Here is a 12859-nt window from a genome sequence, read left to right as displayed (position 1 = left end):
GAGGTGTTAATGGGGAGTCTGACTTTTTAGAGCTAACAAGTGATTTTCACCATTCTAGACTAAGTAATCTTCCAAATAATCATCTCGGTCTCCCTATGGGAGCGAAACCCCTATCTAAATCTTCTTGGTAACCCCTGATCTGGCTTATCTATAGGAGGTTTGTTACCTTGTGAAGCTACGCGAAATATTCCCGAATGCATCGCACGCTTGAAGATTCAACAGAGACGCCATCGAACTTTATTTATCCCAAAAGAGGGAAGAGAAAATATCGATAAAATCCAAGGGGAAATAGAGAAACGGGTAAGGAAGTCAGTTATGCAAGGGGAATGTATAGCACCCTTCACATCCATGGTATTCCATGGGAACTGTTTTGAATGCTCTTGCTTGAATGAGTGTTGTTATCTTCACATACCTGCAAAACAAAATATGGTTTAGAAAGAGAGTGCTCGAGGAGGATTGGGGCCCTAGTGCCTACACATTCTCATAGTCCAATGATAAAGTCAGAGCCTCGTAGTTCGTGGAACCAGAGAGAGAAAAGGGGAAAAGAAAGAAAAGTGCTCGCCAAGGATTCACATCCTCGTGTCTACGTATCCTCATAGTGCAAAGGGGAAGTCAGAGCTCCGTAGTTCGGAGGACTAAGACTGAAAGAGAGAATGATTGGGGGTGGTGTTTAAACCAGAAATGACTGAAATTGATTGAAATGGTGTTTAAACCAAAGAGAAAGAAAAGGTGGTGTTTAATCCAAAGGATCAGTGTTTAAACCGGAAAAGAGATAAAGGTGGTGCTTAAACTAAGGAGAGAGATGTATAACCATGACGGTGCCAACCCAAATTGTGGTGTTTAAACCAAGAGCAAAAAAAAGGAAAGGTTTGCCTAAGAAACTTGGACTAACAAGGCAAGAGAAAAAAGATATGAACTTGTCAAAGCACGGGGACTCACATGACAAGGGCCTTACCAAAGTACAAGGACTAACATGATAAGGGAATGGTGTTTAAACCAAGAATAGAGGGTTAACCATAGAGGTGTGTCCCTAAGAGGATATGTATAACCTGACGTCGTCAACTTGAATTGTGGTGTCAAAACAAAGAAATATGAGTTAACCATAAAGGTGTGTCCCAAAGAGAGGTGATGTCAATGGTGTTTAAACCAAAAGGAGAGTTAAAAGGAGCCTCATGGATAGTTGCAGACTTGACAATGGATTAACTTGAATTGCACTAAAATCTATGAATAAAGGTGAATACTCTGAGCGACTAGGATCTACACCCCGCGCATAGAGGTCCTCTAGATAAGGGTAGGAGAGGTTCCCTCTTATCATTCCCTATTGCCTAAAGCTCATGGCATGCAAGCCTGATCAGTGGCTAATAAGTTATTGAAGTAGGTTCCCAAATATGCTTGTAGGGATGAGTTAGAAGACTGAAATCTTGACTCTAGCTACACCTCAAGATAAAATGCCTGCTCTCACTAGCCCATTTTCAGGAAATACTTTTTGAAAATCAATAAGTTTTAATTAATCCAAAAGCGCTCTCCCTGTATTTAGGAATAATGCCAGATTTTTACTATCTGGTTCAAGTCTCACACTCTTGTGGAATCTTGACATGAAACCTTAATGTTTTCACTCTCGTGCAAAACTTTTCAGAATTATAATTAAAACTCAAAACTAGAAAAAATGATTTATGAAAGGTTTACGCCAACTTATTACTAAGTCTCGTCCGAACGACGGTTCTCACATACTGGACTCAAAACAGTTTAGCCAGACATGGTATTATACATAAATATGTGATTCATAGTAATATCAATTGACAACATCATTGTCTGTAAATAAATGCAAACAAACATAATTAAAGTAAAGCAATTATGAAGAACCTATAACTGGAACTAAACGCGGAAGTACTTTGAGTGAACTGAACTGAATGGAAAATAACTTCAAATGCTGGAAACTTTGATCCAAGATTACAATAACAGATCCTGAAAGCTATGGTGTGATAGTCCCCTAATGTGAGAGCTCTATCACTATTTGAATATAGTGTCTGCTTAAAACTAAGAAATAAAATATCTGCATACAAACTTGGATCCAAAAATTGCTCAAAACTAACATTTTATAGTGAAAATAAGTGTTGAAATGAGTCTAGGTCGTGTGGACTTTGTGGGACAAAAATGTGGGGGAATGGGGAATGACTAATTCCTTCTGTTGTGTTTTTTTAGGAACTGAACTTCATGGTGGTCGCCACAAGTTCAAGTTGTACTTCCGGCCCTTTTTTATGTCCATGACGAATGCCATGAGGCATGTGGCGGTCGCCACAAGCCTTGGATTGTGTCTCCGGCCTTCCATTTTCCTCTCTAGTGGGTTCCACGCCTGCCTAGTCATGGTAGGCGCCATGTAAGTGGCCACGTGTGTATTTTTGCTGCTTTTCTCTGTTTTTTGCCCTTTTCATTTGGTTTCTTCATAAATCGACTCTTACTCATAAAGCACCTGAAACATGCTTAAACTACCAGCATAACACAACAAAATGCAACTAAATAATAATAAAACATGTGCAAATCGAGTCAAAATAAACTATGTTTTTCGATGTTATCAGATATGTGATAACGCGAAAATACATTGTATATTTGCCTTGATTTACACTCAAAGATCATACCACTTTCGTTTATATTCCTATTATTCCGCAAGTAGTCGAGTTATTTTTGCAGGTATTTCAATCTCCATGCATAAATGGGGAAACTGTAGAAAAGGAAGAAAAAGAATAAGAAAAGGAAGAGAAAGCAGCAGAAAACCAGAACACAAAAACTGTTGATGTGACGACCGTCACAATGCATATGACGATCGGCACGCCCAGCCTGTGACGACCGTCACAGGCCCATGACGAACGTCATGCGGCCAGAATTAACGTCTTGAAGCAGTCAACAGAAGCAACCAAAACGTGCCTAAATTCCAGGAACAGAACCATTTTCCCGTGAATTCCTCACTCAATCGAGTCATCCTTGTTTTTCTCAACTGCCATGACTTACCAGGAGATATAAAAAGGACAGAGGTTGGAAAAGAGGGGACGCTTAATTTTTCTCTTTGCAATTTATTTTCTACAGTATTCTTAGCTTTCTAGTATTCTTTTCCTTCAGCAACATTGTTTCCCTTATCGCAATTCAGTTACCATTTCGTTTACAGTTTCTGTTTTTCCCTTTTCCTTTCCGTTTTTTAGTTAGCCAAAGTAGTAGTTTCCTACACTAGGGAACTACTACAATCTATTTGATTTAGTTTAAGCAATTGTTTCGAAGAAGCATAATCCTACCAACTTGTGGAGGACTGCTCAAGTACTTCAAGATTCGACGTACTCTGTTAATCCAATTGTCAGGTTTTTATTCAATTATTAATATTGTTGCTCTGTTATTGTTATAATTATGTTTGCTGCATTGTTAATCTGTTTATGCTTGTTTGTGTTTGTGCTATTTAACATGTCCGACTAAACTACCGGTATCGGTATGTAACAATTTAATTAGACGGGATTTAATAAAAATCGGTGAAAAACTTCTTATCTCAAACAATCTTTTCGTCTGTGGTTTTTAATTTAAATTTAATTAAATTTGTCACAAAAGTGAGAAGCTATTTAATACGATTTTGCCACGAGAGTGGGAAATTAACTAAGGTGAGAACCAACAATCGCGAGAGCGTGAGGCTCGAACTAGATAGTAAAAACTAGGCATTGATTTTAAAAACAGCGAGAGCACATTAAAAGAAATTAGAACTTATCTATTTTCAAAAAGTATTTTAACTTCAAATGGGACAACGAGAGCGTACATTCGGACTTAAAGGTATAGGCCGAATCAACAATCACGAGAGTGTGAGATAAAGCCTTTTGAATAAGTATTTTCTACTGAAAGATATTTGGCATTTAAATTATACACCGGTGACTTATCGAATCCCTGACGATTAATGCGTTACATACTGATTCCTGTTATTAATTCTTTCTTAAAACTCAACTTCCCTTAGATTTAATTTTCTTCAACCAATCTTCTAAAAATCATTCCCTTAGCTAAACATAGTAACGTCGGTATCATTAGTTTGACCATCAGTCCCTGTGGGTTCGATATCTTTTAAAACTAAAACGACTGGACTGTGCACTTGTAGTCAAGTACCTGATAGACTATATTCTATATCCAGTCACGAGACGTATCAAGTTTTTGGCGCCGTTGTCGGGGACCTGATTTAGTCAAATAGTGCGATTCTTTCGTTGCACGGTATAGACTAAGGTAAAAATAAAAAATAATCTTCTTTCCCTTATTTCCCCCGATTGTATGCCAAGTACTCGCTCACAAGGCGATAACTTAGCACCGCCAATCGCTGAATTAGAGCGTTTCTTATATATAAGACGCCGAATACTAGAGTACCAACAAAGGTACGATATTCCCGATATCTTCTTTCCTACTGCTAAACCAGAAGAAAAACCAACCATGGCTGAAGAAGGACCACATAATCGTCCTCTTAAATTCTATGCTACCCCGTCCCAACAAGAACCTCACAACAACATTGTTGCCCCTGCTATCAATCGAAACGATTTCGAGCTGAAACCCTCATTATTATCAGCCATCCAACAACATCAATTTGCTGGAAATCCTACGGACGACCCTAATGAACACCTGACCAAGTTTGTGCAGTACGCAGACACTATAAAGGCAAATGGTGTATCTCAAGATGCGATAAGACTACGCCTCTTTCCTTTCTCATTAAGAGACAGAGCTTGGGCTTGGTTGCAATCCTTGCCATACAACTCAGTTACAACATGGGAAGAACTGAAGAACATTTTCTTATCCCGATATTTTCCGCCGAGCAAAACTGCTATGCTGAGAGCTCAAATCAACGGATTTCGACAAAAAGATGTAAAATCTCTCTACGACGCGTGGGAGAGATACAAATACATGATGGGGATATGTCCACATCATGGTCTCGAAGACTGGGTGATCATTCACACATTTTACAATGGGCTTCTGTATAACACAAGATTGACAGTAGACGCTGCCGCAGGCGGTGCACTTATGGACAAGCCATACAACGAAGCCTATCAACTCATTGAAAACATGGCCCAAAACCATTGCCAATGGGGAGGTGAAAGAACTCTAGTAGAAAAGTCCCAAACAAAAAGTAGAATGTACGAAATCAGTAGCCTTGACCATGTACATGCCAAGGTAGATGCCCTTGTTCAAAAATTAGACAACTTGACCATACCACCCGCAGCCACCGTGACTCCAAACTGTGAGTTATGTGGAAACCCTGGACACACTGCACCAGAATGTCAGGTATTAGCAGGAGTCCCAACCGATCAAGTGAATTATGCACAAGGAAATCCTTATTCGAATACCTACAACCCAGGTTGGAAAAACCATCCTAATTTTTCGTATAAGAATAACAACGCCCTGGATGCACCTGGCCAAGCACCAGCTGTTCCGCCTGGATATCAAAAGCCAGCTAATAATGCTCCTAACATGCCTCGGAAGTAAAACCTAGAACTAATGATGGAAAGCTTCATAGCTACCCAAGCTCAGACAAACAAAGACTTCTTGAACCAAAACATACATACTAGAGAGAAACTTAAACAATAGCGAGCAAAGTAGACGCCTTAGCCACCCACAATAAAATGCTTGAAACACAGATTTCACAAGTGGCTCAACAACAAGCATCTACAGCCGCTCCAGCTGGAACATTTTCTGGACAGCCGCAACCTAATCCAAAAGTACATGCAAATGCCGTTATACTGAGGAGTGGAAAAGAAATAGACGGACCCGTAGATCCAAGACTCCAAAACCCTGCCATGTACCAAAAACCAGACAAAACCACAACTGAGCAGGTAATTGAACCAAAGGAAATGGAAGATAATACCCAAGAGGCCGAAGAGAAATAAAAACCTTATGTGCCTCCACCACCTTATAAACCATCCATTCCGTATCCTCAAAGACTCGCAAGTTCTATAACTGCAGGGCAATTTAGGAAATTTGTTGAACTTCTGAAACAACTAAACGTTACAATTCCCTTTACAGAAGCCATCACACAAATGCCCTCATATGCCAAATTTCTTAAGGAGATCCTATCGAATAATAAAAAGATTGAGGATAACAAAACAGTTACACTTACTGCTGAGTGTAGCACAATAATCCAGAATAACATGCCTCCCAAACTAAAAGACCCAGGTAGTTTTTCCATACCCTGTGTCATTGGAAAATTCGTCATAGACAAAGCTCTATGTGACCTAGGAGCCAACATTAGTGTAATGCCCTTAACCATATGTAAAAGGCTCAATATGGGAGAATTAATACCAACCAAGATGTCTGTTCAATTAGCTGACGCTCAGTCAAATATCCTGTCGGTATACTAGAGAATGTCCCCGTACGTGTAGGACAATTTTACATTCCTACAGACTTCATAATCATGGACATCAAAGAAGATGCCAGTACACCTATTATATTAGGAAAGCCATTCTTGGCTACCGCCGGAGCCATAATAGACGTAAAGAGAGGTAAGCTAACATTCGAAGTTGGAGAGGAAAAGGTTGAATTCATCTTAACACAATTCTTACAAGCGCCAGCTATAGACGATACCTGTTATCTACTTGATGTCATAGATGAGTGCGTAAGAGAGATGGAGATGCAAGAAACCACATACTCTAATATAATGAAAATCCAAATCCCTCCAATCTTTGAAGACGATAATTGGCATGAACCATACCAAAACGACAGTCTATGCGAATGCTTAGCACTTTCGCCCAACCACATGCCATGCCCAAAGAAACCTGACTTGGAATTAAAAGCACTACCAAAGAACCTAAGATACGAATTCCTAGACACTGAACTCAAAAGACCAGTAATAGTCAACGCTGACTTGGGACAGATGGAAACTGAAAAGTTACTAGATGTCTTAAGAAAATATCCAACTACGTTAGGATACAACATCTCCGACCTAAAAGGGATAAGTCCTTCTATCTGTATACATCGCATTATGCTGGAGGAAGATTGTAAAACCTCTAGAGAACACCAGAGAAGGATCAACCCAATCTTAAGTACGGTAGTCAAGGATGAAGTAAAAAAGTTACTAGATGCTGGAATCATATACCCGATCTCCGATAGTCAATGGGTTAGCCTCGTTCATGTAGTACCCAAGAAAGGGGGTGTTACAGTCGTTAAGAATAAGAAGGGTGAATCTATAGCACAAAGAGTTGTGACCGAAAATAGAATGTGCATCGATTATAGAAAACTAAACAAAGCCACTCGGAAAGATCATTTCCCTTTACCTTTCATTGACCAAATGCTTGAACGATTGGCTAAGCATTCCCACTTCTGCTATCTAGACGGTTATTCAGGATTCTTTCAAATTCCAATCCATCCTGACGACCAAGAAAAAACAACCTTCACGTGCCGCTATGGTACTTTCGCTTACCGAAGAATGCCATTTGGATTATGCAACGCTCCCGCAACATTCCAAAGATGCATGATGGAAATCTTCGCTGATTTTATAGATGACATTATGGAAGTCTTTATGGAAGACTTTTCTGTTTGCGGGCAGAGTTTCGAAGGATGTCTATCAAACCTTGAAATGGTACTTGAAAGATGCGTAAAGGTAAACCTCGTTTTGAACTGGGAGAAATGCCATTTCATGGTCCAACAAGGAATCATGTTAGGTCACGTAGTATCTGACAGAGGAATTGAAGTAGACAAAGCCAAGATCAAAATCATAGAGAACCTTCAACCTCCAAAAACCATACGAGAAATACGAAGCTTTTTAGGACACGCCGGTTTCTACCGACGTTTCATCAAAGATTTCTCGAAAATTACCAAGCCATTTACGGGTTTATTAATGAAAGACGCTGATTTTATCTTTGATAAAAAATGTTTAACAACATTCAACCAATTAAAAACATCTTTAATCACCGCACCCATAATGCAACCATCTGACTGGAGATTACCCTTCGAAATAATGTGTGATGCGAGTGATTACGTCGTAGGCGCAGTACTAGGACAAAGAAAGGATAAGACACTTCATGCTATCTACTATGCAAGTAGAACACTAGATCCAGCCCAAATGAACTACGCCACCACTGAAAAGGAACTTTTAGCCGTTGTGTTCGCCTTGGACAAATTCCATTCCTACTTAGTAGGGGATAAAATCATTATCTATACTGACCACGCCACTATTAGATATCTGTTAAGTAAGAAGGATGCCAAACCAAGACTTTTAAGATGGATCTTACTCTTACAAGAATTTGACTTAGAGATAAAAGATAAGAAGGGTACTAAAAACGTAGTAGCAGACCACTTATCACGAATCAAAGGGAATAAACCTGAACAAATTCCAATCAATGATGATTTACCTTACGAACAAATTATAGCCCAAATGGAAAGCGACATGTCTGAACTAACAATAAATGATACCGAAATAGAAGAATCCGTGGAAGAAATTCATGCGAATGCAACTCTGCCATGGTATGCTGATTTTTTCAAGTACCTAGCTGTTAGAGTACTTCCACCGGACCTATCTTACCAACAAAAGAAGAAATTCTTTCATGATCTAAAACAATACTACTGGGATGAACCTCTGCTTTTCAAAAGAGGTACCGACGGTATTTTCCTTCGATGTGTTCCTGAGGATGAAATAGACGACATAATCTTTCATTGTCATTGCGCTCCCTATGGTGGGCACGCAAGCACTTCAAAAACCTGTGCTAAGATCTTACAATCGGGCCTCTTTTGGCCTACTCTATGGAAATATGACCATAATGCGGTTATAAAATGCGACCGGTGCCAACGCACTGGTAGCATCTCAAGACGCGATGAAATGCCACAAACAAGAATCTTAGAAGTGGAAGTCTTCGATGTATGGGGGATTAACTTCATGGAACCATTCCCATCTTCTTTTGGTAATAAGTACATACTCGTTGCTGTCGATTATGTTTCAAAATGGATCGAGGTTGTAGCTTCTCCGACAAATGACACACGAGTAGTGATTAAGTTGTTCAAAAACATCATCTTTCCTAGATTCGGTGTGCCAAAACTAGTAGTTACTGATGGTGGCTCCCATTTCATATCAAATATATTTGGAAAACTTCTTCTGAAGTATGGAGTCCGACACCGTGTAGCAACACCTTATCACCCACAAACCAGTGGGCAAGTCGAAGTTTCGAATCGAGAGATCAAACAGATTCTAGAAAAGACTGTCGGAATATCCAGAAAAGACTGGTCATCTAAACTAAACGAAGCTCTTTAGGCCTATAAGATAGCTTACAAAACCCCAATAGGGACCACACCCCTTAAATTAGTCTACGACAAATCATGTCATCTCCCTGTGGAACTAGAACACAAATCTTACTGGGCAATTAAGACCCTAAATATAAATTATACCTCCGCTGGTGAGAAACGAATTTTGGACATTCACGAATCGGAAGAACTTCGACTAGACGCCTATGAGAATGTCAGGATATATAAAGAGCGAACCAAGAAATGGCACGACAAACGTATATCTAGGAAATAGTTTAATGTCGGCGACATAGTACTAATATTTAATTCAAGATTTAAGCTTTTTCCGGGAAAACTTAAATCTAGGTGGTCAGGCCCTTTCGAAATCAAAAAAATCCTTAAAAGCGGTGCAATAGAAATCAAAGGTCGGAATAGTGAACCATTTATGGTAAACGGGCAGCGATTAAAACATTATCATAATATTGACAATAGAGACTATTCAAATAGTCTAAGACTTATAGAGATGCCTGCTCAACCCCAAAACTAGTACATCGCAACATTACTGTCGAACTTACGACATTAAACAAAGTGCTTAGTGGGAGACAACCCGCCTTTTCTTTTACTTGTTATCTTTGTTACTAAGTATTTTCCTTCTTTGACTTTCATTTGTATTTTTGCTCCCCTTCCTTGATTCTATGCAGTAATACTTGTTGCTTCTAGTTACTAACTTAGAAACATTGGATACTGATTAACAGGCAAATGTATAACTAGTTAGTTACTAACTTTCATCATGCAACCAGTAGACACAGTTTTCAGAGGCAGAGTTCAGAGAAGGCGCTATGATTATTTAGCTCAGAAGGATATGGCTTTATCCATATATTATGATGGACCTACCATGGATAGGTTAGGTATCCGAGACATCATCTTGTTTATGTTTAACCAGTTAGGATGGGAGAATGCTACTATTAAGAGAAGGTTTGTCACTTACCGTGAACTCACCCAAGAATTCCTTAGCTCCCTAGTTTATAACCCCGAGCATGGTTATGGACTTAACAAAGGGTTGATTTCCTTTAGGCTGTTTAGCATGGACTTCACTTATAACGGTAGAGACAATCGCACCCCAATCACAATAGGTGGCCTAGTAACCATGATAGCTGATGCCATTAGACTTAGACGCCCACTTTATAAGCATGTACCGTTTGGACACATCCGACCCATGGACATTGAATTTTGCTTTAACCGTAGAATCATAGGAAACCTTGGGCCGGATACATTTGATTACCTAATTAATAACGAAGTTATCCGACTATTTACCCTGCCTAACCATGAGAGAACAAGTGTTCATAACCGAAATAACTGGCTTTATGATTTAGATGAACACCCAATTGGTCCACCTTCACCTCCTGAGACACCGCCTATATATGAGTATTTAAATGACCCTATCCATGTTGATGAATCTGACCCTGAAACACCTCCAAACTACTATAACATAGATGAACAGGAACTTCCATCCTATGCTGATAATCTTGCCATGCTTCTTACCCGTCTGGATGATTTCCTTACTTACATTACCGCTGTGAAAGAAGAAATAAAGATCATGCGCCTTGATGTCTTAGTCCTAATGGATGTAGTCGTCGAACAATTTGATCACTTGAACGAGGTTGTAGCTACATTGGGACAGAACCGTGGCTGATTTCACTAACCACTGATTTCTCCCACTCGCACTAAGCAATGAGGCCACTGCTATGTTTTGGTGTGGGGAGGGAGCACATTTTATTTCTTTTATTTTATTCAGCATCATTATAGTTATTGTTTCTTTTAATATTACATTTAACTTTAATCCTTTAATTTAATAACATTGCTATTTATTTATGCTTTTACAACTTTATTTATTTTCCAGTCATTTTATTATTATACTGCTGCTACATTTTATGATTACACTGCTACATTTAATGAAAAGTTTATGAACGAGCATGTGACGACCGTCACATGGAGTGTGACGCCCATCTTACATGTGTGACGACCGTCACGAATCCACCACGCTCGTCACACAGCATGCAGATGACCGTTACACATAGATGACCGTTGTAGACGACCGTTACGTAACCATTACGTGTGACGACCGTAACAGGTCTGTGACGACCGTCACGAAAACAGAGGGCGCGCCTATAAAAACAGGCGCACTTCCTCTCTTCTTCCTCATCAAATCATCCTACTCATACCACTCTTCTCTCCATTAACCAATTCTCTACATTCTTTTAAGCGAGAAGCGTGTAACTCATGAAATCCATCTCTCCCACCAACACCTATATCTTCATAAATCACACTAATGGCCCGTCAAGAGAGAGCAGCTCCCGACCTCTCAACCGTCGTATTCAGAAATGGAGAAGCCGGCGAGCGCCAAAGAGACAACTATCTCAAATTGTATCAATGCTCAGTCCAAGCTACGAGGTATGTCGATAACGAATGTCTGACGGAGCTGGGACTTTTAGATGGCGTGGGTTGGATGATGACCAACTCCAGCTTGACACAGCTTTGCACCGCACCGCAACCAACTTACGAGGCGCTGACCTTGGAATTCCTGAGTTCCTTCTCCTACATTACCCCCCTGGCACAACTCAGTTTCTCACCGAAGTCGCCACATTCAGAATGTTCGATACCGGATATTCCCTAAACCAAACCCAAATAGCGCGAATGCTTGGTTTCCAACATGGATAGGGAGTTCACTGTTGTATCCCTAACAGATGGTCAGAAATAGCATTTGGAGTATGGTATAGCCTTACTAATATGAACGCCACAAGCTGGGATACGCTCAATGCAACTTACATTCACAACCCAGCTATAAGATATTTCCACCGAGTCCTGGGGCACACAGTTTTCGGAAGAGTCAACAATCACAAGGTAAACTCCAAGGAACTCTTCTTTCTTCACTGTGTGTTCACCCCAATCGCGTTCAATGCCACTCCATTCCTATTGGCCAACATACAGGCGGCATGCATGAGAGGCAGCCAGGCGTTCTGTTTTGGGGGAATCATCACCTCCATAGCACTAGGCCTGAATCTAGGGGATAGGCTCGCCGACTTTCCAGCCTTGCCAGCCGAGTTCCTCGACATCGACTATTGTCGTGCTTCACACCTCATTAAGGCCAGAGACGACGGGAAGTATCATCCTATGGTTAGAAACAAGATAGTCCGAAGCATCATCATGCCTAACAGGAACCGTACAGATCCACAGAATATGGAAAATTGGATTTTTGATCTGAATGCCCCTGAGGCAAATGAAGGAGATCCTAATAATGGAGCTGATGAAGTCGAGGAGGAACTTGACCGAGGCATGCCACAACCACCTCCTAAGTACGCTGCGGAGACATCTTCCCGAAGCCAGCGAAGAAACGAGCAACGACCCATCATCATGGAAAATATCTACGATGAGATGTTGCAACACAACCAGAGGATGGAAGAATGCCAGACGAAAATGATGCAAACAATCCAGCAGATATAGCAGGATCAACACGACTATGAAAACTGGCACGACCAGGGGATGGCAGAGCTTTCAGACCAGATGAGTGCCTTGACACATCGCGTTGATGCCATCCAGGAATACACTCAGCATGTAGGAGTGGATCCTACCAAGCGAGGAAGAGGTGAGC

General features: G+C 40.4%; 1 non-coding gene across 1 annotated transcript; it reads right to left on the bottom strand.

The window, feature by feature from the left end:
* Positions 1 to 4830: 4830 nt before the first annotated feature.
* On the bottom strand, positions 4831 to 4937 carry LOC127124555 (small nucleolar RNA R71). The gene has a single exon (XR_007804034.1). It is a non-coding gene; the product is annotated as a small nucleolar RNA R71 (small nucleolar RNA).
* Between the last annotated feature and the right edge of the window lie 7922 nt (positions 4938 to 12859).

This window comes from Lathyrus oleraceus, chromosome 2 (assembly GCF_024323335.1).
Source record: "Lathyrus oleraceus cultivar Zhongwan6 chromosome 2, CAAS_Psat_ZW6_1.0, whole genome shotgun sequence".
Taxonomy (NCBI): domain Eukaryota; kingdom Viridiplantae; phylum Streptophyta; class Magnoliopsida; order Fabales; family Fabaceae; genus Lathyrus; species Lathyrus oleraceus.
This window is presented reverse-complemented; position numbering and strand designations above follow the sequence as displayed.